This window comes from Muntiacus reevesi, chromosome 3 (assembly GCF_963930625.1).
Source record: "Muntiacus reevesi chromosome 3, mMunRee1.1, whole genome shotgun sequence".
In the NCBI taxonomy this organism is placed as follows: Eukaryota; Metazoa; Chordata; class Mammalia; order Artiodactyla; family Cervidae; genus Muntiacus; species Muntiacus reevesi.
In genome coordinates this window covers 168,518,407-168,544,837 of record NC_089251.1, presented here as the reverse complement: position 1 = coordinate 168,544,837, position 26,431 = coordinate 168,518,407, and the positions used below count along the sequence as shown (strand labels likewise).

Sequence of the window (26,431 nt, the reverse complement as noted above, 5' to 3'; positions counted from 1 at the left end):
TCCCAACCAGGATTGAACCCGAATCTCCTGTGTCTCCTGCATTGCAGGCAGATTCTTTATCGGCTGAGCCAAAAGCCATTCTCAAATACCCCCAAGCTGAGACATTTGTTGACACAATCCATGTACTGTTGCTTTCAGAACTAGATTAGCTGTCTCTGGAATCATAATATACATGCAAAGAGACACCTAGTGGGCAAACATATATGTACACTATTGAGCTGGAAACCAGAAACGGACTGAAAGATCATTCTGACTCTCTAATTTAACATGCTTTAGACTTCAATTGAGCAGTTTTTAAAACTACTGGAATCACAAAGCTGGATATCTAAGTTTTACAAAATATCATTTTATGTTCATTTCTACAGGAAATTTTTGCTCTTTTATTGTTTTTTAAATTGGACTATCATCCACATAAAGTCCTGAGAAATAACACAGAAATGAGAGCAGAATGTAATTGACCAGCCACTTGTGTATCTCTGAACACATGTGTGCTTATTTTTGGTTTCCACCTCTTCACAGACCTTATGTGTGAGATTTTCCATTGTCTTTGGGTTGTTTTATTCTTGCTTTTAATTAAGTAAAGCTTTTTTTTTTTTCCAGCCAGTTTCCTGTGGTCTGCCCAGCTTCCTGTGGCCTGCCCGCTCTCTTCATTTCATGCTCCCTTCTCACCCACACCTCACCTACACACAGTTTTATACCCATCTTCTCACATTCAACTTATATATGCACCTGCCACCCTCCCACTGCCCTAGATAATTTTAACCTCAAAAGTAAAAGTCTTGTCATCACAAGAAAGCAAGGAATTATTTACCTATTCCTGACACCATTTTATTGAAATTTGGTTATGTCCAACATTTAGAAATGTTTTATTAATTAAATAGATAAGTTAAATTTCAATGTGTATGAATGCATGGACTCCAAGTTGTAGAATTTTAGCTCTGAAAGAGAAATACTTGCTCTTGAGGAAACTAGAAAACATTGAAACCAGGCAACATTTGCAGAGTCCACTCACTCTGAGTCTGCCGTACCAGGAAAAGTCAAGTCATGTGGAGTCCCAGGAGAACAAAGTGCCAGGTGAAGCCAAGAACACAGATGTGTGGCTGCAAAAGTGGTCTTGGAAGTGGGTCCTCCATCCCAACCACCCCAGCTGAAACCACATGCAACAGATGAACAGCCCAGCCAAGCAAGTTCAGTTCAGTTCAGTCATTCAGTCGTGTCTGACTCTTCGTGACCCCAGAGAATGCAGCATTGGAGAAGGAAATGGCAACCACTCCAGCGTTCTTGCCTGGAGACTCCCAGGGACGGGGGAGCCTGGTGGGCTGCCGTCTATGGGGTCGCACAGAGTCGGACACGACTGAAGTGACTTAGCAGCAGCAGCAGACAGCAGCTTGCCAGGCTTCCCAAGCCAAGCCAAGCCAAGCCCTTCCCAAATTCTGTCATGGGCAAACCAATGAGGTCCTCTACCATTTTCAATACGCTCTTTCCTCCACAGCATATTTGATGGCAAAATCTTGAACCTTTTCTTGGATATTAGGACCATACCAAAGATTCTTAACATTGTTTCAGAAGTGCTCATTTAAAAATAATAAGATTTACAAAAATTAAAAAATAAGAAATTAAGATCATCTATTTTCAGAAAATTTGATTTTACACGTTGTTGAACAACAACAATGATTTTACATGTGGAAAAGAATCAACACAAATTATTTACACTAAAAGTGGATATAGAAGGCTTGCTAAATACCAGCCCAGTATGTAAAAACCAATAACTTTTCTACATTCCAGCAACAAATAGCATGAAAATAAAATTTGTAAGAAGATATGCATATAGCAACATCATTAAATCCCAAATCTGTTGGAATGAATCTAACAAAAGACATGCAATACTTCTATGAGGAAATCTATAAAACACTATTGGAAGAAATTTAAGAAGATCTAAAGAAATAGAATGCTAGATCACGTTCATTAGAGGACTCAGTTGCAAAGATGACTACAGTTAGAACTTTTTCTTTGCTGTTATTTTTATTATCTTACAGCCATAGGACATTATTTTACCTTTTATTTTAAATTTTTTGTTGTTTTGTCTTTCATTTTAGATCTATAATCTATTTGCAATTGATTTTTGATTCTGGTTAGTTTTATTTTTCAAATTAATAACTAATTGTCTCAGCATCATTTATTGAAAATACTGTCATTTCCCCTTGTTGGGTCTAATCATAAAGGAGAAACTTGGTAAGTTGAAACCCTAAAACTAAGAATTTTTATTTTCCAAAAGACAACATTAGGGACTGTAAAAGCAAGAAAATGAATGAGAAAAGATATGTGCAGTATATATAACCTATACAAGGCTATATACCAGAATGTATAAAGAACTCCTATAAATCAGAAACACACAGAAAAATCCAAAAGAAAAATGAAAAAAGTCTTAAGCATTTCACAAAGGAGGATATAAGTTAGTAAATATATGTATGGGAAGGTGCTAAGCCTCATTAACAGTCAGTGAAATGAAAGGCAAACCTGCAAAGAAACATCATTAAACATCCATCAAAATCATGACATTTTAGAAGACTGACAATAGCAAGTACATTGTAGAGCCAGTGAAAACAATCAAACACTGCTGCTGGAAGTATAAATTAAGACAACCTTTTTGGAAAACTGTTTGGCAAAATCTACTAAAGCTAACCAGTATAGCCTATAACCCATAAATTTTATTCTTAAGTATACATCCATCAGATATTCATGCACACAAACATTGAAAATGTGTATAAGAATGTTTCTAGCAGCTTTATTGATAATAGCAAAAATGTTTTTAAAAATCCAAATTTCTATCAACAGGAAAGTGGATAAATAAATTGTGGATTGGTCACACATGGAATACTACTTAGCAATAAAAAGGGGGAAACTCATCTCACAGCCTTATAATGGGAGAAAGAAATCAGATATCAAAGAAAATAACTGGTAGGATCTGTTTATACAAAATAATAAAACTGGAAAAACTAGACCTCAGTGTTTAGCAAAGTACACTTGGGTCAAAAATTATACAGAAATGCAAGGAAGTAAGGATCACAAATGGCAGGAAAGTGGTTACCTTTAAGGGAAGGCAGGGATTATGTAATAGAAGGGGCACCAAAGGTGTCCTGGGGTCCTAAGAGTATCCTTTCTTGATTCAAGTAGTAGTTACAAGAATTTTTTCTGTGTGACAAATCAAGCTATTCAAATTAGTTTTGTACACTCTCCTCTATTCATATGTTTAATGTAAGTTTTATTTCAAAATAAAATTTAAGAAGAAAGAATTAGCAATATGTTAACTAAAAAAGATATGAAATGTTAAATTAAAAGATAGAAACAGATATCCAGGCAAACATAAACTAAAAGAAAGCTGTGATGACAATTTTAATATCTGAAAATATAAATTTCATGATAAATATATACATTTATAACAAAAACTAAGATCGGAAAATATAAACAGCATAAATAGATAAATATATTGTCTTAAGAAACCACAACTCAGAACTGGAAAGGGAAATACATAACTTAACAATTATATATACGTTATAGATAACTTAACAAAAATAAAATGTCATAATTATTGACATTAAACTATATCAATAGCTTAAGCAGACAATAAATAAACAGAAATGTAGATGATACAAATTAGCAAATCTATAAACTCTATACTTGAGAAACAAAGGATAAACTCTCATTTTCAGAATACATAGTATTTGTCAATAGTTGATAAAAGTACTGTTTTACAAAGAAGTCTGGATAAATTTCACAAAGTCAGTTTAACACAAACTATGTTCTCTGACTGCAATGCATTAATTATAGAAATTAATAGTGAAAACTTTGGCCCCTGGTGGCTCAGATGGTAAAGAATCTGCCTACAATGTGGGAGACCCAGGTTCGATCCCTGGGTTGAGACAATTCCCTGGAGCGGGAAACGGCAACCCACTCCTGTATTCTTGCCTGGAGAATTCCCTGGACCAAGGAGCCTGGCAGGCTATAGTCCATGGGGCCGCAAAGAGTCGGACATCACTGAGTGACTAACGCCACTAATGATGAAAACATAGCTTTAAAAAGTCTGTATATCTGGAAACTAAATCTTGCATTACTAAAAAAAAAACAAACCTGGATAATCAACAAGGACTTGTGTATGGCACAGGGAACTCCACTCAATATTCTACGACACAATAACTGATACGGGAAAAGAATCTGAAAAAGAACGGATATGTGTATATGTACATAACTAAACCACTTTGCTGTACATCTGAAACTAACACAACACTGTAAATCAAGTGTACTCCAATATAAAGAGAAAAATTAAACTTTAAAAATATTTTTAAAATTTAATGGATTAAAAAGAAAATGGGAAATCATTAGAATTTATCACCACTGAAAACATTACATATCAAAAGTGTTAGGAAACACAGGTAAAGCATTTTTCAAAGGAAAACTTATACCTTAAATTCATTTATCAAAACACAAGAGGAATAAAAACAGATTAAGAGCTTAACAAAGACACTAGAAAAACAGCAAAATAACAAACCCAAGGAGGAAATAGCAAAATAAAGGCAGAAATCAGTAAAATAGAAAAACATAGAGAATATTAATAAAACACAAAGCTAATTCTTTAAACAAAAATTAGTAAAGTAGAAATTCAACAAGACTGATAAGGGGGGAAAATTAGATGCAAATAAAAGCTTCTGAGTTATAACTCTTAACCTACCAATTATTCAGCCCGAAATTGGTAACATCAAAAAATTTCATTCAAATGCAGAAAAATAGGTAAGAAAGAAACCTACTGTAGAGATATTACCCAATTATCCATCTTGGAATCTGCTTTCCTGAAAGAAATAAAATATCTTTGCCAAAGTCTAACATTTTTTCATACATTGATCACTGGGAGTAAAAATATAATTGAAAATGAAATAAATTATTCATAAAATCAGAGAAAATGATTTTCCCTATAATTTTTTTCAGGCAAAATTACCTAACATTTAAAAACTAATTATATCATGTAAAATTCAAAATCGAGCAAATTGGAAAATTACCATCTGGTTTCAGATCTGCTGCTTTCTTCCACCTATTAATCTCAGGCCCTTTAATTTCTCAGGCCCCCATTTCTCAAATCCTTCACTAGAAGGATCTTTTATTGACTATTTATTAATCTTTGTCTGACCAGCATCTTTTACTTCAAGAAATTGCCTCTTTCCCTTCACTGTGGCTCCGTTAATCTTATGGTTCCACATTCCCACACAGGAGCAAGTATATGGCTTAGGTTTGCCAACCAGTCATTCATTCAGCAAACAGGTACTGGCTGATCATATGCCAGGCAGTTTAACAGACTGAAGATACAATATTGAACAGAACAGATAAAACTTCCTGCCCTCATGGGATCTACAAACATGGGAGTAGACAAACAACAAGGTAAGTAAGTAAAACAAATGGTATATTAGGTGGAGATAAATGGGGAAAAATAAAATAGTAGAGAGTATTATAGAGGGTTGTGATTTTTAAATAGATGGATAGAAAGGGACTCACTAAATAGCTGACATTCGGGTGAAGACCTGAAAGACGTCAAGAAACAGCCAATGGCTACTCTAGGGTGAAGCAGCAATGGTTTAGGCAACGTCAATGCAGCAGCCCCAGGTTGGAATTGGGAGTGTGTCTGGCATGTTGAGGAATAGCAAGCGATCCAGCAGTGCAGGCTGAGTAAGCCATGGAAGGAGAGTGCAGCAGATGAGGTCAGAGGGGTCATGGGAAATCAGAGCATGCAGGTCTTGGTGGTCTTTTTTTTTTCTTTTTGCATTAGGAATTATCATTTTTATTTTAAAGTCAAAGAGAAATTTGAATTGAGAATTATATAAATTATGTAAGTTACATAAATCTAGTAGGTGTGAGAACTAGGTCTGAACTAAGGTCATATAGAGTGACAAAGACCAACTGATTCTCCTTTGTTAGCATCACAGATAGAAATTGATCTCTTTTCCATTCTCACTGCTTCAAAGGGTAGTTCAGCCCATCATCACCTGGCCTGGGCCACTTTAGTTGATTCCCCCCATCTTGGTTCCTATGTTTCCATTTCATTGTCAATCCTGCTACCAGATAAACCTTTCTAAGATCTGATCATGTTACTTGTCAATTAAAAACCCTTCAAAGGCTTCTCATCAACTCTATGACATGGTACAAATCTGTCAACGTGGCCTTCCATGAGCTGTATCCTGCATCTCTCTTGTATCATCTTTTAGATCTTGGTGGTCTTTCAAGTGATGGGGGTTAAAGACTCCAGCTTTCCTTGAAGTAAAACAGGCAAGTTTTGCAGGGTTTTGATCTGACAAACACATTAGCAGTTCTGGCTCTAACACTGAAGGAGACTGAAGGGAGCGAGAATATAAACTGAGAAACTAGTTAAGAGTTCCCTGAGATCATCCCAAGAAGATGTGAGAATGTGTTGAGCCCAGGCAGAAGCAGTAGAGGTGATAAGAAGTATATGAACCCAAATACTTAACTTCTTTGACAAAATGACCAATTCAGAAAGGAGCTCATGAACCAACTCAGGCTAATCAGGAAATTCTTCTGGGAGTATTAGGATAAGATTTGTCCTTTTTTTCTTGGGAGTTTAGTCATAATACAACACAAACCTGAAGTTAACAGTGGCCATCTCGGTTACCTGGCAGAAAGACTAGAGAATGAAACCAAAACAGTGGGAAGCGGAGCACAAAAGGGGGAAAAAGCCTTCCTCTGCCACAAAATGCTGAATCACATATACTTCCAAAGATGTACACTTGAATCTTGTAGTTTAGTTGCTAAGTTGAGTCTGACTCTTCGTGACCCTACAGACTGTAGCACTCAGGCTCCTCTGTCCAGGAGCTTTCCCAGACATGAATTCTGGAGTGGGTTGCATTTCCTCCTCCAGGAGATCATTCCAACCCAGGGATCAAACCTGCATCTCCTGCACTGGCAGGCAGATTCTTTACCATTGAGCCACCAGGGACATGTCTTAAGAAATTTCAGAATTCCTAAGAGATACAGAAAATTCTTAAAGTTTATAGACAAGATAAAAAGGTATTATCTACACAGAAACAAAATAAGAATGACATCAGTTTTCTCATATGCAACATGGGATGTCAAAGATATTGGAACTTTGCCTTGAAAGTTCTAAACAAAAATAAATTTTCTCCATAAAATTCAATACCTAGTCAAACACACAATCAATCATGAGGTCAAAATACCTTCTCAGACATGTTTATTCCCCATGTACCCTATATAAAAGTATTGCTTGGTAAAATACTCTAATAAAGTGAAAAGGAAAAAATCATGATATTAAGATTTAGGGAAAGCTGAATAATGGGGAAAAATTACGAAAGACAATCTATTGAAACTGTTCTTAGTTTCATATTTCTTGCTTGATGTCCCGTGAGTTGATTTTGCAATCAAACTTCTGTGTTTAGAGTTACATTTAATTTCAAGTAATGGTTTTATTTAGAAGAAATAATAGATATTATTAATAATACAAATAGAGACTATAGACATCTAAACATTTGAGGGCCATTTTTTTCCATTGTCAATTATATCTGTATCATCCCTAATTCCTTGTCAGTAATACTTGCTTTATTTTCCCCAACCTAAAGTCAGCAAGTAAAAAAACATGAAATTAATTTTAAAAGATTAAAAGTGCTCACCAAAGGGAAGCATATTAAAATATAAAGAATTAGAGAGGTGACAGAGTTAGAAAGTTGCTTCATATATGTGCCGAGTACAAAGATTTCCAGCAAAACTCTTCAAAGAAGAAATGACTGGTGCTCACTGTAACCGGTTTTCCTCTCCCCTCTGCCCCCCAAGAAGACTTCCAGCCTCATGTGGTGAGGAGCGGCCATAAGCCTAGTTCTGGCCATTAGTGGAGGTGATGTGCAACACCTCCCGTCTGGAGACAAGTGTAAGTCCACCACATGCTCTCTTCTGCTGTCACAGCAAACCCTGAAGCCACCTGTTGCCATGGTGATGCCACAGGGGGTGGAGCTTGCATCCCCGAATGACTGTGTGGAGTAGAGGAGCCCTCCCCTTCTCATGTCAACCAGTATTGAATATATAGTGTAAATAAGAAATTAAAGTTTCTTGTGTAAAGCCACTGAGCCTTCAGAGTTAATCTGCTACCATGGCACAGCCTAGCGTGGCCTGATAAGGGTTATTTTGCCTTTCTAATCATTAACAAAAGACTTCTCTAATTTACTTAAGTTAGGTGTAAATTTTTCTCTTGTAAAGTAAACTGACATATACCCAAGGTAGTTAATTCCTTTCTTGAACACGTTAGTACAAGGTGTTTGATTAGCAAACACACTGACATTTCTACTGAGGACCATAAACTCAGAGGAAAATGTCTGAAATAGGAACTCTTTTGCTTCCTGAGTAAGCTTATTTCTCTCCTCCCCCTTTTCCTCACTCTCTACAAACAATAAATGCAGAACATTTTCTGGGAAAATGCTCCATTAATTTGTGCAAGTAACCACAAAAGATTTCAAAATATTCAGCTAATACCTATCAGTTTTAGAATCAGATTCTGTCCCTTAGAAAGCTATGTTCATATTTTGAACCAAAATTTAAGAAAGCACAAATATCATTAACCAGTTAAAATAACAGCCCCAACGTTAACCTGCCGACTCAATTTGAAGAGGTTGCAGATTCTGTTTCAAAGAATAACACCGATGTAAGTAATTTCTCAGCTAGCCACTCCTCTCTTGTAACTTAGTCCCTACCCCTGTTCACACTGGCATGCATGCATGCCTCGTTGCTTCAGCTGTGGCCAACTCTTTGTGACCATGTGGACTGTAACCCTCCAGGCTCCTCTGTCCATGGGATTCTCCAAGCAAGAATACTGGAGTGGATTGCAGTGACCTCCTCCAGAGTCAAATTGGTATACTTTGTGCAAAAGAATTACAAGTCTTCAAGAAGAGAGAAACATATGTGGTAACTACTCCTTCACTGCCAGAACAGATTTTAACATAGAGTCTATTTTAAAATAAAAATCCTTGGAGTCTAAGTTGTTTTTCCATTAGAAGTCTGAGACTTGGCCCTACATATTTCTGTTCTGGAAAAAACTCTATTGACATTCTGAATCACCTGGAAACATAAATTAACATTGAGTAGGTCTTAGAAGATAATATTCATAGGCACAGCAAAAAAAAAAAAAAGGAATAGGAAAAAACATATTTGTGTTCAAAATATATTCACACAAAACTTTACAATATTCACTGCCCAGCAAGAATATGTCAAAATAATTAGAAAAGCATTCTGTACTCTGTGAAGACTACTGGTGGGAAGTAAAATGGTACAGTTGCTGTGGAAAACAATATAGTGGTGCCTTAAAAAATTAAAAATAGGATTATCATACAAGTCATCAATTTGACTTCCGGGGATGTAGTCACAAGAATTGAAAGCAGAATCTCAAAGAAATATTTGTACACCCATGTTTATAATAGCATTATCCACAAAAGCTCAAAACATGGATGCCAGCAAAAAGGAGATGAACGGATAAGCAAAATACACACAATGGAATATTATTCGGTCTTAAAAAGGAAGGAAATTCTGCAAAATGCTATAACATAAATGAACCTTGAGGATGTTATGTTGTAAGAAATAAGCCAGTTACAAAAAGACAAACACTGTATGATTCCACTTATATGAAATATTTAGAGTAATCAAAATCATGAGACAGGAAGTGTAACGCTTGTTGTCAGGGGCTGGTGGGAGGGGAAAGGGGAGAGTTATTGATTAATGGGCATAAAGTTTCAACTCTACAAGATGAAAAGGGCTTATGGGAAATGGTGGTAATTTATGTGTGGACATCTAAATTATAAAATAGATTCTTCACATAATGATAGTTTTACAGTGTTTGATAGCTTTGGTACATTCCTGACCACTAAAGGGATCAAACAAGCCAATTCCATAAATAAACTACTTTACTAAACAGCTCTCTTACTGAAAAGTAATCACTATCAAGAATCCATTTTCAGGTCCTCAGGAAAATCCAGAGGACCAAATACAACTGGTTATTTATTAATTCTATTAGCTTCTCTCTGCATTAATCCTACCATAGGGATAAATATACCTAGGCTACTACAATTTGGTTCACAAATTAGAATAGCAAAGTGGAGAACAGGCTGTTCAAGTCACAAATACCACTAAGAGAAAGATTTAGTTCTGAAGAGTTCTCAATTACATACCAAAAAGTTATGAAGGTCCTTGTTCCAGTTCCGTTGCTTCAGATCTATACAAGAAAAAGTCAAGAAAGTAGTCATCAGATTTCTGCCAGGACAACTGCATGGGAGGAGGTCAAAGTCCTACCACATCAACCCCCAAGAAAAGGCAACAAAATCGCAACTTTCTAATCATAATGACAACAACCATAACTTTGTTTTCTATGTCTATGAGATTATTTCTGGTTTGTAAGTAAGTTTATTTGTCTCATATTTTATATTCCACATATAAGTAATATCATATGATATTTGCCTTTCTCTGACTTCACTTAATATGACAATATCTAGTCCACCACTACAGTAAAAAGTCCTCTATTTTCATATCAAAAACAACCAGACATCCTTTTTTCCTCTTCTACAGCCTGCCCTGCACATTGTTCACACTTTGTGGCTTAAATTTCTAGCTTTGTTATTTTAGACTACAAGGTAATGTGATATTATGTTTTACCTAAATATTTTCCAAGTACAATGATTTGAAATTATAACAGTTCACCAGAAACAAGGTAGAAGTAGATGAATGTTATCTGTATTGAATGCCAAGTCACTGGCTTCTGTTCATGTTTGTATTTAGTGTACCTAGCAGTAAACCAGCCATCTTTCTCCCCACAACAAGACTCCATGTCACTTCTTTCTGCTTTTCAAAGCAGTGAAAATGGCACTCTTTCACGCTGTGGTAGTCAGCATTTGTACAAGAACTTCTTAGTATTGATATATTAAATTGGCTGTAAAATTTTTCTTTTTACTCTTGGACCTCACAATCCTGGTACTGTTTGGTTGAAGGGAAACTCAAGAAAAGTTGGGGTATTAGTGCATGTAACTTGCTCAGAGCCAGAAGAACAAATCTCTAAGTAGACATTCCAGCCAGAAAGAGCACAAACAGGTTTTCCCATCAAGAGCACTCATGGGCGTAAAAGCCAGACAAGTTTTATAGTAATACTGAAATTTAAAAAGTAATACCACCCATGTCTAGGTAAATGTGACTGCAGATTCTTATCTGGGTGGTATTTGGACTCAGATGTACTGACTAAATCACTTTGAGTTTAAGAAGATCTTAAAGAAATTGGGTGCTATTTTCCACTGGTTAAAACCACTTCACCACCTCCAGAAAGCCTCACACTGAGAAGACAGATTAAGATCCATTTACTCTCCCACCCAGGCACAATTTCTCTGACACTCAATGCTTTGAATATCTCATTTCAAAAGAAAAGAGTAATTTCAAATGCCTGAATAACGAGGGCGATATTTCACCCTTATCCAGTGCTCAGTGTCATAAGGAAGCAGAGACAGAATCCTGAAAATACCCAAAGAAGGAACAAAATTCTTCCAACTTCCACAAATGCTGCAATTGTAACATCATTTTCTTTTTGAGTTGGCATATCATGCACCCCCTCCAAGAAAAATCTATATCTTAGCCTTAGGCAAAGGCTAAGATATATTATTCTTATCCTTCATTTGAATTCATTATGTAGGTCAAATACAGTAAAGAAAGCTGCTTTTGAAGACCATGCCTTGAATATATAAATTGCAGCCAGACAGAAAGAGTGGATGAAAAATGTTTCAGCAGTGAAGTCTTTAATAAAGCATGTACCATTCATTTTCCCCCCACCAATTCTCAACAGACTCCCATTGTCTTCAAACAACAATAAGAGAGGCTGTCTGCAGTTAATTTAATCATTGTCATTTCCTAAGAAATAAGGACTGATGTCTATTGAAAATTATTCCAATTATGTCTTTGAAAATGAGTTCAAAACTGTTCAAATGACTGCTTTCAATACTATATTAACCTCTACCAAATGTTATTAGTTATTCTCACAATCTTCTTAGAGCAAAAAGAAAATGACATTAGTGCCTAACTTTTTTATTCAGTAAAAATTCAAACTGGAGATGCCACAGTCATTTTAAAAATTTTGCTCAAGTCTGATCTACTTAAGGATTAATCTAACCCTTTTCTATAACATTCCAAGAAGTAATTTCTCTGATTAAAAACAAAAGCATGTCCAAAATCCATCTTATTGTACCAAATAAAATCAATGCTCTGCAATCACTTGAAAATAAGTTGAAGATAAGCAGAGAGGAGGCATCTCACAAAAAGAACAATGAAACAACGAGGAAAATCACAATGTTCGCGTGTGCTAAGTCACTTCAGTCGCGTCCAACTCTTTGCAACTGTATAGGCTGTAGCCAGTCAGGTTCCTCTGTCCATGGATTCTCCAGGTAAGAATACTGGAGTGGATTGCCATGCCCTCCTCCAGGGGATCTTCCCAACCCAGGGATCAAACTCACATCTCTTCTATCTCCTGCATTGGCAGGCAGGTTCTTTACCACTAGCACCACCTGGGAAGCCCAAAAATCATATAGCCAACATTTATTAAGCCCTGATTATTATTTCATTTGTGTTTATGCTAGATGCTGTACATGCATTCATCATGTAGTTTTCACAACTCTGTAAAGTTGGTGCTGACTTTATTCCCATTTTCCAGATGAAGACAAGTGTCCTGAAATGTGCAGCTCTGGCTGGGCTGGCGTTCACTGCCCTGTGAACAACTGTCACCCCAGTGCTCATAGGCGGTTCCCTATGCTGCCCCGAACCCCTAACAAACCTCCACACACATCTTTTTCTAATCAATACTTAGATGTGGGCTCTCCACGTGGACACAACTTTCTGTTGATTCTATTTCTCTCTCTCCAGAACCCAGATACCCTGGAAGAGGGATTGTGTGGGGAGGTGTAGAGAACAGGGAGGATCCAGGTCAGTGACCTCTGCATCCACACCCTCTCATGAGGCCAAACTTCCCTCATCTCAGCTTTATCCAGGTACCCAGGGCTCTCTCTCCCTAAAGCTCCATTACACTCCTTAGAAATGCCCATGAGTACAGATTTATTTGTGTCCACTTCCTGTTCCTAGAAAAACTTGCCTTCTGTACCTCTCCCTGCCCAAAATATGTATTCCATATAAAATGCTGGCTCATGAATATCAGCATCAGTGGTTTAGAGAGAAGACAAAGGAACATTAAAGTAGGAGAGGCTGTGGCTTCCCTATAGTCCAGCTGCTTTTGGAAGCTGTCTGTTCATCACTTGAGTCTGTCGTGTCTAAACCGAAACTGCAGATAAGTTCAGCCCTTCTTTCCCAGGGCTCTTGGACCCTGAGCATTGCACCTGGACATGCCTCTGAGTCATTTATGAAGCTGCTCAGCTGTTCGCCAGACGCTCTCTGCCAGCCAGGAGTGACCCTGATGTGACATGCACACATACATTAGCGATTGGTTGGCCACAGCCTAACTTTGCCACTTGCGTTGGCCAACTCTCATCCTGACATGGTTCAAGAGACTGTGTCCCATGAAGAGAGTATAAAGTTCATGACTTTCAGACTTTTCTGGGCTTTGATATGCTGTGAACTCTGGGTACACTTGATGAGAATGAAAGGAAGCACAAGGAGAAAGAAAAGAAAGGGGAAGAGAGCGATTCGGACAGTGAGTTATTGTAGGTCTTGGACCAGCCAGAGGGCAGCAGGGGGCCAGACATGGAGGTCAGGGAAAGAAGCTGCCACAGAAGAGGATCAAAAGACAGATAAACACGAAACACAAAAGTCACTTCTCAGCTTTGCCATTCCCTATTCTGCTCCTCCCAGAGGCTGAAATCACACCTTTTACCTATGTCCGCCCTCTCTTAAGTTCCAACATGCATGCATGCGTGCTAAGTCGCTTCAGTCGCATCTGACTCTGTACGACCCTATGGACTGTAGCCCACCAGGCTCCTCTGTCCACGGGATTCTCCAGGCAAGAATACTAGAGTAGATGGCCACGCCCTTCTTCAGGGGATCTTCCCAACCCAGGGATTGAACCGCGTCTCTTATGTCTCCTGCATTGGCAGGCGGGTTCTTTACCACCAGCGCCAAAGTTCCAACATACACCCTAGAAACTCACATGAGCGCAGATTCACTTATGTCAACTTCCTGACCTAGGAAGACTCCCTTTCTGTACCTCCCCCTGAACACAACGGGTATTCTGCATAAAAGGCTGGTTCATGAATATCAGCATCAGTGGTTTAAAGACGAAGGAACATTAAAGTAGGAGAGGCTATTGGGACCTTCCCACCTACACCCTCCCCTACTCACCTCCTGATGGTGGGACAGAGGGTGGACGAATGAGATGCAAATGCTAAATGTGGATTATACAAGAAGCTTCCCTCTTCTCTTTCCTGTTGATCTAAAGCCACTACATTTCTAGTTGCTTGGTCCTTCTTGCAAGAGTAGGCTCTTGATTCACCATCCCTACCAAGAGCATGGGCTTCCCCAGAGGCTCAGCTCTAAAGAATCCACCTGCAATGGTGGGTGGGGAAGATCCCCTGGAGGAGGGTATGACAACTCACTCCAGTATTCTTGCCTGGAGAATCCCATGGACAGAGAAACCTGGTGGGCTACAGTCCATAGGGTCACACAAAGTCAGATGCGACTGAAGTGACTAAGCATGCATGCCCACACCAAGAGCATGGGCTTCCCTGGGGGCTCAGTGGTAAAGAACCCACCTGACAATGCAGTAGATGAGGATTCCATCCCTGGTCGGGAAGATCCCCTAGAGAAAGAAATGGCAACCCACTCCAGTATTTCTGCCTGGGAAATCCCATGGACAGAGGAGCCTGGTGGGCTACAGTTCATGAGGTCACAAAAGAGTCGGACCACAACTTAGCAACTAAACAACAACCACGAGCATATTTTTAAACCTGAAGTTGACAGGCATGTCTGACATGGTGCCTATTATTAAGTGTTCGAAGGAACAAAGTCTCTTCAGGACCTCTGTCCACCATGTCCTTGCTCCAAGGTGGCTCTGCCAATAACCACAGCATCAATTCCCCATTTTATGTTTCTGATAGTAAAACATATATATTCGCGTTGTTTTAAATTTAAAATGCAAAAGAAAAACATTAACAAAAGAAAACAAAAATCACCCATGAGCCCAACTCCAGAGATACCCCCACTCTTAACTTGTGTATTCCTGCTCCATTTTCTTCTATTCATTTGGAAAATTTGGAACGTAACAAGGGATGTTCTATACATACAGCTTTGTGTCTATAAAGCCTCAACTCAGAGCTCTGTGCAAATGGGGATTAGAGCTAATATTTGAGCTACTTGACAAGTCACATTTAGATCCTTTAATCACAGCAGAGGCCCTGACATTCCACTAACTTTATCAGGCATGTATGAGATTTTGGACAGCACCCTAATGAGCCGTAATGCTCTGAAGAGCATTCTTTTCTTATCTTGGTTGTTGAACAGGAGGTCCTAGGGTGCAGAACAATGTAAAAGTCCACATGGACATTTTCAGCATTTGAAACCAACACATAAAGCACTGAAGTGCTTTTGAGAACAAGACCAATAACTTATAAGGTTCAGTGATTGGTGCCATACCAAGTATTCATTGTTTAACATTTCTGTGTTCTTTGGGGGAGAAAGCTACATAATGACAGAAAGCAAAGATTGTTTCACTCAAAATTCACTGAAAAACATCAGATTCAAGATCAACTGGTTCTGTGTTAGACAACTATGGAAACTATAGAAAAACTTTCTTAGAAAATCTGTTGAGGACATATTAGAAAACATACTATGATGATATTTCACGTACACACCACTTTGATTTAACAATTTCTTAAACTGTCCCCAAAATTTCTTTTTAGAGTTGGTTTGCAAAGAACATCTTAATAACAAACTAAATTTAGATCAACAGCTTAACTCTAACTTCCCAAACATTTCATGAGTTATTATAGTCAATTATATCATCTCCAATCAAGAGGACATTTTAGTTTGTTCATACAAGAAACTGACTGTACCCAGTAAATTCAACTGAAAAAGAAAAAAAAAAAAAAAAATGAGGCAAGCCCAAAGAAAGCAAAGGAAGTGGAGAGCAACCTTTCTCTAAAGAGTGAAGAACATCTTTTCTCCTTTCAATAGAAAATGAATAATTCCTATTAAGGTTACCAACACCATCAGGAGGAGAAAAATTTTCCTCGTCTTTCTGTCTTGGCTTGGCTGTCTTGAACCTGACTCTAAGGACACTTAATAGAAGGTTCTATGGAGGTGTTACCAAAATGGCCACAGTCATATATTGGCAGCCCTTGGAGTAGGCAGAGAGTTGTTCACTGTTTAGTTCAGAATCGTGTCCGACTCTTTGTGACCCTATGGACTGTAGCCTGCCAGGTCCATGGGATTTCTCAGGCAAGAATACTGGAGCAATATGACCCAGCAATTCCACTTCTGGCCATACACACTGAGGAAACCAGATCTGAAAGAGACACGTGCACCCCAATGTTCATCGCAGCACTGTTTATAATAGCCAGGACATGGAAGCAACCTAGATGCCCATCAGCAGATGAATGGATAAGGAAGCTGTGGTACATATACACCATGGAATATTACTCAGCCATTAAAAAGAATTCATTTGAATCAGTTCTAATGAGATGGATGAAACTGCAGCCCATTATACAGAGTGAAGTAAGCCAGAAAGATAAAGAAAAAGATAAAGAACATTACAGAACATTATATATAACACATATATATGGAATTTAGAAAGATGGCAATGATAACCCTATATGCAAAACAGAAAAAGAGACACAGATGTACAGAACAGACTTTTGGACTCTGTGGGAGAAGGCGAGGGTGGGATGTTTCGAGAGAACAGCATGAACATTATCTATAGTGACACAGATCACCAGCCCAGGTTGGATGCATGAGACAAGTGCTCAGGCCTGGTGCACTGGGAGGACCCAGAGGAATCGGGTGGAGAGGGAGGTGGGAGGGGGATCGGGATGGGGAATACATGTAACTCCATGGCTGATTCATGTCAATGTATGACAAAACCCACTGAAATGTTGTGAAGTAATTAGCCTCCAACTAATAAAAAAATTAAAAAAAAAAAAAAAAGAATACTGGAGCAGGTTGCCATTTCCTTCTCCAGAGTATCCTTTGACCCAGAGATTGAACCTGCGTTTCATGCACTGCAGGCAGATTCTTTACCACTGAGCCGCCTGGGAGAGAGGAGAGCAAAAAACTCTCACACGGTTGAGCTGACTTAAGAGTTCAGAGAGCAGGCATACAGAGAGGCATGTACTTGTTTTGTCGTTACTGGGATATATATGTTGCTTGCACTCTCTTCTTTGTATAGTTAGGTTACTGCCAGCTGTTCAGTGTGGTAATAACTTCCAGAAACACTCTGTTTTCCACTGGCCAACTCACCTGGCACAATCATAGGATGGCTCAGGACCAGAGATCATATCATGGTGTAAATAGGTCTCTCTGTGTCTCTCTGTCTCTATGGCAAGTGAAGGGAAACAGGATTTCAAATAAACCTGAAGCAAGTTTGGGGGAAACCCTTCCAAATTTTAAAGCTCACGGTCGAACAAAACAGGAGAGAGAAACCCTAAAATTTTACATTATCAGCAATAAGCTGTGACGCCCAAAGAAGTTTTTTTTCAACAATCAGTAAAAATGAAAAACGAGTCCAATCAGCTTATGCCAGACAGGCTGGATTATCTTTCTACGTTATCTAGAGAAAAATGACTCTAAAATCACAATCGTGTAATGAGCCAACCAAAGAACACACAGCTAAACATGTAGGGGCAAAGTATTTCAGAGATCTGTTAGGCAGTTAGTTTTTAAATGACCTTAATTTTCTGACTAATGTGCTGTTTCTGGTATTTTGTCAGCTTTTTAACATGGGAAATTTATTGTCATCTCTGACATGTCTTTTCAATACCGAGTTTCTTAGAACTTTTTCTTTGTAAGTCTGTATTGTATTTGCACCTTGTTTAGCTCCAATTTCTCACATTACAGCCTGGTTTCAGTTGGGCAATGGTAGTGATGGGGAGAAGGGGTTAAAGAGGGAGTTGAGGATTATGTCCACGTTTGGGCCATCCTCTCCTGGGACCATGAAATGGTGGTAGCCAGAGATTTGTGATGTTCTCCAAGGAACATGAGAATCTTGGGCACAAGACTTGGGGCTATGTGAGCCAGACATCCCTCCAACCTTGAAATATTAGCATTGTAGTTTGTTAAATGTGCCTGCAGCTTTCCTGTTCTCCAAGTTATTGAAGCATTTGTTTAATTTGCAGCATGGAATAGCTGCATTCCCATGCTTGCCAAGAGCATTAAATCCAACTGGCTGGTTCTCAATCCATTTCAAATGCTAAGTTACAGTAAACAATATTTATATAATATGTCTAAAGGCCTATCTGTTACTCTACATTACCGAGTTATTTACTCTTAGAGTGCTGAGACTGCAGAAGGTCTGTGATTCCCTGAAATTGTATATGGAATTTAATGTGCATCTGCATTTATAGCTTTTATCAGAGTCTCAAATTGCTCTATGAAAGTTAATAATCACTAACTTACACATCAAGTGCCACCAAGGAGGTGGCACTAAAAATAAATAAATAAAAATAAATAACAACACTTCATACCTTCCAAAGGTTAAAAAATTTACACTAGAAAGTTAAAAATCCATTACTAAAGTAAGCTGGGCCAGTAGAAACATGTCATTGGTTTACATGAGAAATTATAAGAGATAGCCCAATTAAAAAAATGAAGTTTTCAAATGTACAATTAATTTCATTCCCTAGTGCATCATTGCTATGAACTGAATTGTGTCCCTCCCAGTCCCCAAATTCAGGTGGTGAAGTCTAACCTCCAGTGTGAAGGTTATTTGGAGATGGGCCTTTCAGAGATCAAAAGGATGGAAACCTCATGATGGGATTAGTGCCCTTAGAAAAGAACGTAAAAGAGAGCAATCACTCTCTTTCCACCCTGTGGGGACACAGCAAGAAGGTGGCCGTCTGCAAGCCAGGAAGAGAGTCTGCACTGGAGCCCAGCCAAGCTGTCACCTTGACATGGAACTTGCCAGCCTTCAGAACTGGGAGGAATATGTGTCTGTCACTTAAGCCACCCAGTCTAGGGTATCTTGCCACAGCAGCTCAAGCTAAGACAGTGAGTATGAGGCAAAGCTTACAGAAGAATTGTTGTCTAGTTTTAGTAGAGAGAGAGCTGGGCATCTCAGGAGATGTGATCATGAATTGATAGTTAATTGCCTCTTACCCTTTGCATTGAAGGCTAAACTTAGAATCAGATTTGCCATTGTACTCTAGTAAAGGTCCAGAACTTTCCCACACACACTGTGTATATTAACTTTATGCCAAGACATCATTTACATTTCATACCATTCTTTTCCTTTTTCTCATCCACTAACTTGCCATTTTATTATAGTTTGCTGTATGAATCTCTGCAAGTTGCCTCAAATGGTCTCGAAAACAAGTCAGATTATAAGTAAGAATATAAACGAGGGCTTCCCTGGTGGTCCAGGGGTTAAGAATCCACCTGCCAATGCAGAGGACACATGTTGGATCAGGGAAAAATCTTTCCTGGTCAGGGAAGATTTCACTTGCTGTGGGGCAACTGAGTCCATGGGCCACAACTACTGAGTCTGTGCTCTAGAGCCCAGAAGCCACAACTACTGAAGCCTGCACACTCTAGGGTCCATGCTCTGCAACAAGAGAAACCTCCACAATGAGAAGCCCATGTAACACAATTAGAGGGTAGCCCCCACTCACTGCAACTAGAGAAAGCCCTCATGCACCAACAAAGACCCAGCACAGCCAGAAATAAATAAATAAGATTAAAAACAAAGTGAACCAAAAAAAAGGATAGAAATGAATAAGTGAATGACCTTTTCATTTTAAAATTAAAAATATAAATGTTCACAACTGCTTTGGAAATTATATGCAAATATTTTTGAAGAAACTATCTCAACCATGCTCATAATTCCATGAGAATGATTTTCCTCTTCTAAGGGCCCTCATGGACCTTCCAAGGGTCCTGTGAACAGAACTCTGGGATTCTATACACTCAAATGGGGAAAACATACCTTCTGTTTCACTGAATTCTAACTGACATTTAGCAGTTCCTTCAAATATAAACACTGACAACAAACCACAGAAGTATCATCAGTGTCTGTGATTTTGTTTCCCATAGAAACTACAGGTGTTCTTGTCTCCAGCTGAGCTATTGCAGCTCTCTCCAAATATCACTTAATGCTCCTCACCACCATTCAAATGTCACCAGACTTGCTGCTGGATTGTTATTTAATGCATTAATATAGAAATACACATATTACTATATCACACATTTTTATTATTATATTTTACATATCTGGTTTCTTTGTAATCCTTTGTATTTTGTCTTACGCATTTAAAACCATTATTTTGAATAAGCATCCATGTGTGTGAAGTGTGAAAGTCACTCAGTAGTATCTGACTCTTTGCAACTCCATGGACTGTAGCCTGCCAGGCTCCTCTGTCCATGGAATTCTCCAGGCCAGAATGCTGGAGTGGGTAGCCCTTCCCTTCTCCAGGGGATCTTCCCAACCCAGGGATAGAACCCAGGTCTCCCACTTTGCAGGCAGATTCTTTACCATCTGAGCCACTAGGGAAGCCCAAAATACTTTATCACTGTGCCGCCTGGAATATCCCAGGTGAAGGGTCCATTGGCTTCTTCCAACTGCCAAGGGTTTCCAGGGCATAGAAGAAATCAAAACACTGATACACACATATTGTTTAGGCAGCATTTTACAAAGTGTTTGAAAATATTTTACTGAGAGCTATACTATGCCTAGGAAATAGTGGTTTCTCTTAATTGGAGAACTAAGGCATCTTCTTTTAAATAAAAGGGAATATTAGAAGCTGTACGAGTCTCATAGACACCTTGACTAAATTAAAGGTCACCATCAGCCCCGACATAATAAATCCATTTCTTAAGTCTGTACTTATAACTTCTAAAAAGACATTTAACAGCTTTGTGAAACTTTGGGTCAGCATTTCTCTGACAGAAAGAGAAAAAAACTGACATTTAAAACATCTCTTTAGAATCAGTACTGTGTGAAGACTCATTATACACTTTGCAAATTATCTAAGCCCCTCCCTTTTATTTTTTTTCCCTTGTGAGTCAGCCTCCTTTTGAATTTTTATCAGATACTTTGGTATTTTAGCACCACTAGAGTAGGACAAGAATAAGGAACTAAGACAAAAGGCTGTCAATATGATTACTCAATGCACACTTGAAAATTAGTTACTGCTGTGACATTGTATGAGTGTGTTGGGGGGAATAGTATACATGTGGTGACACAACTCCACAAAGGCCATGGGCTAGGGGCTTTGTTCCTACTTTCCAATTTCACTGATGGAAGGTCAGGAGAGGGACTAAGGACGGACTGGGGATATTTACTCTCACCCTCTGTGGACAGAGGAGCCTGGTGGGCTGCTGTCCATGGGATCGCACAGAGTCAGACACAACTGAAGCCACTCAGCATGCATGCATGCATGCACTGGAGAAGGAAATGGCAACCCACTCCAGTGTTCTTGCCTGGAGAATCCCAGCGACGGGGGAGCCTGGTGGGCTGCCATCTATGGGGTCACACAGAGTCAGACACGACTGAAGCAACTTAGCAGCAGTAGAAGCAGACACTACTCCACGTGAAAACTACAGCGAGAAGCAGGAATTGAGGCAGATGATGTGTCCCTGCCAAGGTGGAGTTTATCCTCTCAGTCTCTTTCTCTCTCTTTCAGGCCAACAGAAGGTTATTAGCACCGGGCCACCTGTCCCTACGCCAGTGAAAGTTATAGCTGGAAATCAAAGTTCATAGTTAAATGATAAGGTACCAGCTCCTCTCAGTATACCTCACTTTGCATAACTAGTAATTTTTCAGATGGCTGATTTCTTACCTTTTAAGCAATGACACTTTTTTTCATGTTAGTTATTTTACACAACTGAATGTATTATGAATGCACTATATACCTCTTAGGTACTTAGAAAAGTAGCCTGTAGTTTAATCTTCTGTTAATGACTCTGGGTCAACATTAAAAATACCTGCTTTCTTCAGTCTTGAGAAAGAAGAATGGAGCTGTAGGAATCAACCTTCCTGATTTCAGACTATACTACAAAGTTATAGTCATCAAGACAGTATGGTATTGGCACAAAAACAGAAATATAGACAAATGGAACAAGATAGAGAGCCCAGAGATAAACCCATGCACCTATGGGTACCTTATTTTTGACAAAGGAGGCAACAGTATATGATGGGGCAGAAACAGCTCTTCAATAAGTGGTGCTGGGGAAACTGGACAGCTACATGTAAACGAATGAAATCATAACACTTCCTTAATGCCATATACTCATTATCAATTAAAGACCTAAATGTAAGACCAGAAACTATAAAACTCTTAGAGGAAAACACAGGCAGAACACTCAATTATGTAAATCAAAGCAAGATCCTCTATGACCCAGTTCCTAGAGTAATGGAAATAAAAACAAAAATAAACAAGTGGGACCTAATTAAACTTAAAAGCTTTTGCACAGCAAAGGAAACTACAAACAAGGTGAAAAGACAACCCTCAGAATGGGAGAAAATAATAGCAAAGGAAACAACTGACACAGAATTAAACTTCAAAATATACTAGCCACTCATACAACTCAATATCAGAAAAACAAACAACCCAGTCAAAAAGTGGGGAAAAGACCTAAACAAGCATTTCTCCAAAGAAGACATACAGATGGCTAACAAACATGAAAAGATGTTCAATGTTGCTCGTTATTAGAGAAATGCAAATGAAAACTACAATGAGATACCACCTCACACCAGTCACAATGGCCATCATCAAAAAGTCTACAAACAATAAATGCTGGAGAAGGTATGGAGAAAAGAGAACCCTCTTGCACTGCTGGTGGGAACGTAAACTGATACATCTACTATAGAAGACGGTATGGAGATTCCTTAAAAAACTAGGAATAAAACCACCATATAACCCAACAATCCCACTACTAGGCATATACTCTGAGGAAGCCAAAATTGAAAAAGACACATGTACCCCAATGTTCATTGCAGCACTATTTACAATAGTTAGAACATGGAAACAACCTAGATGTCCATCAACAGAGGAATGGATAAAGAAGTTGTGGTACATATATGCAATGGAATGCTACTCAGCCATAAAGAACGAATTTGAGTCAGTTCTAATGAGGTGGATGAACCTAGAGCCTATTACACGGAGTGAAATAAGTCAGAAAGAGAAAGATAAATATCATATACTAATGCATATATATGGAATCTAGAAAGATGGCACTGATGAATTTATTTGCAGGGCAGCAATGGAGAAACAGACATAGAGAACAGATTTATGAACACGGGGAAAGGGGAGGAGAGGGTGAGGTGTATGGAGAGAGTGATATGGAAATTTATATTACCATATGTAAAACAGATAGCCAGCGGGAATTTGCCGTATGACTCAGGAACTCAAAAAGGGGTTCTATAACAATCTAGAGGGGTGGGATGGGGAGGGAGATAGGAGGGAAGTTCAAGAGGGAGGAGACATGTGTATACCTATGACTGATTCTTGTTGATGTTTGACAGAAAATAACAAAATCCTGTAAAACAATATCCTTCAATTAAAAAATAAATAATTTTTTAAAAATCTGCTTTCTTTCATGGGCATATTACAAGATGTGAATTGACAATGCCACCTGCCCTGTCCGCAAACAAAGGACGCTGCAGCCATCAAGCCATCACACTGCAGCCTCCCCTACAGGGAGCTCTGAGGGAACGCAGCATGGAAACAGGGTGCCTGACATCCAGCAGTCAGCGGCTACAGCTGCCCCCAGTGGTGCAGGGGATGAAATGCGGGATGAAAAAGCACAGGAATCTGGCCCTAGATAGCTGAGGTGCACATCAAAGGAATATTTCAGTGAGCCCAGACTCCTGCATCTCCCCATTCATAGAAAAGCACTAAATTCATTAACTTGAGATACCTGGTTTTCTTTAATTAACAGCAATCTTTTGATGCTCCAATCACCTAGTCTTTGCTGTAAAAAACTCCTATATATCCTGGCTACTCCTTTGCCTCTTAGGAGCAGTCCCTCAGAGTGATCTGAGAGTCTTGTCCCCTGGGCTTGAAGTCAAGAGAATGTCCACTGAATGAAACATAATTCTCAACTTTTAGTGGGTTCATTTTGTTTCTCAGTCAACAAAGGGTGATTCCTGGGATCCATTGAGGGTCTTTGACCATAATGTGAATTGATGCTGAGATCTCTGAACCCTTACAGCTGCTTTTTATATTTTTTTTAATATTTTTTGTCTAATTCTTTCATGTCAGACATTATTTCTCCCTGTTTTCAATAGTACTAGTGAAAAATATCCTCTATGTTCCAATAGATTTGGAAAGCAGATAGGCAATAAGAAAGAAATGTAGGGCTTCAGGTCATTTTGAAGGGAATAAAAACTATAGTGCATGGGATTTATTATTTGTTATTTACAATATCTATTTGAGTATTCACAGTGTTACTGATTTGCTGGTTTCTGCTATATGCTGGATGTACGAGTTTTTGGTATAGATAATTTACAAATAAATGAGATTCACCCACACTTGGTTTTCAGTGTCAAACATTCAAGAGAGGCCACCTTGCTCTCATAGGTATATCTATATACCAGCTCAAAGAAATGCTTATCACAGCTTTTGGCTGAGAGCAAGCCTCTGTCATTGAGTTAAAAATCTCCTGCATCTAGTAACTGAAATATTTCCAGACCTTGACTGCACAAACTGTGGGTCCTGCTGTCAGAAATCTCTGAGTCACACGCGTATTTTCACAGAGGCAGCAAAACTCAGTTTTCCCACTTCCTCTTTCACCCATGCTTAATTTGTCTCATTTAGTTGTAACCACACCACGTGGTAGAAGGACTGTGGACACACACTGAAATCCTGCTTCTGCTTCCAACTAGCTGTGTGGGACTTTGGGGAAACCACTGTTCTTACCAAGTCTCAATTTCTGCATCTATTAAGTGATTATAATTTAGGACCTGGGGCATTTGTGAAGACAAAGTAACACAATTCCCAGTGACTTTGCCCAGTTGGTCTCAGGCACTTTGTTGATGCTTAATAATGCTCCGTTGATGCTCTTTCCCCACATTCCTTTATGTTTCTATTTGTTGACTCTGCAATATGCAACTATATTGATCACCTTAAAAACACACAGTTACCATGTGGAGTCAGCGTTGATCAACAGCCCAATAGCTTCAGTCATTCTGCATAAGTCCCCATCAGGTTGAGAAGGCAGCTGTGTAGCAACACAGTCACATTGCCTTAGGAGCATATACAAGCCCATATCCAAGTTTATCAGCCCTTAGCCCAGGTCTTTCTTGATGAAAGGGTTTGCATTGTATTTATCTTTTCCTTCCCAACTCTCAGCCCATCACCTAGGACTTTGTGCGTGCTAAGTCGCTTCAGACGTGTCCGACTCTTTGCGACCCTGTGAACCACAGCCCACCAAGCTTCTCTGTCCGTGGAATTCTCCAGGCAAGAATACTGGAGTGGGTTGTCATGCCCTCCTCCAGGGGACCTTCCCAACCCAGGAATCAAACCTACATCTCTTAGGTCTACTTCGACTGGCAGGCAGGTTCACCACTAACACCACTGGGAGCAAACACTGAACAAATAAAAAAAAAGAAGAGCCATTTTGATATCTTGAATGAGGTAGCTCTTATATCAGGGCTTCCTGGCAGAGTAAGTCATTGGAACAGAAGCCAGAGATCCTGAAAAACACGAGACCAGGGTGATCAGATCCATAGACAGCCACCTACTGATGGCTCTCTGCTGACCTCCTAGTACCACAAATAGTTATGACATTAACCTGGGAACTCTCCCATCTATCTTCAAATTGGAAAAGGAAAAAAAAAATCCTCCTTTGCATTTCTAGACAGAGTCAGTCTGTCTATGCCTAAAATAGTCTTTTGTTTTAAGTCATGAGAAAATTAACAAGAAGGCTGGTACTTCCGGGCTGTCTACTCAGCCCTTTCCATCTCGACACTGACCCAGACAGGTGTCTTTCTTAGGAGAAAAAACCAGTTGCCCCTCAAGAGCCTGGTTCACCACCCTTGCTTCTCATTTTCTTGGGCTCCCTTGTCCTTCACTTACTACACCCACTCCTTAGTAATTTCTACCATACACTCTTCATCAAGCATTTTTCCATCTCCACAACCATCACCAGGCCCATCTATCTTTATTCGTCTCCCTATATTTCTACCTTCTTCCTCTTTCTGCATCTATCCATCTTACACAGACATATTAGCACAAGCTTTCACAAAAACTACATCTCA

General features: G+C 39.0%; 1 protein-coding gene across 1 annotated transcript in view; it reads right to left on the bottom strand.

Annotated features, from left to right (window-relative positions):
* The window catches only part of IPCEF1 (interaction protein for cytohesin exchange factors 1), a 145,802-nt gene that overhangs the window by 105,111 nt on the left and 14,260 nt on the right, over positions 1-26,431 (bottom strand). Inside the window, exon 2 of the mRNA XM_065931085.1 lies at positions 10,221-10,264. The gene's annotated coding sequence lies outside the window, so the exon portion shown is untranslated. The remainder of the gene's footprint in view (positions 1-10,220; positions 10,265-26,431) is intronic.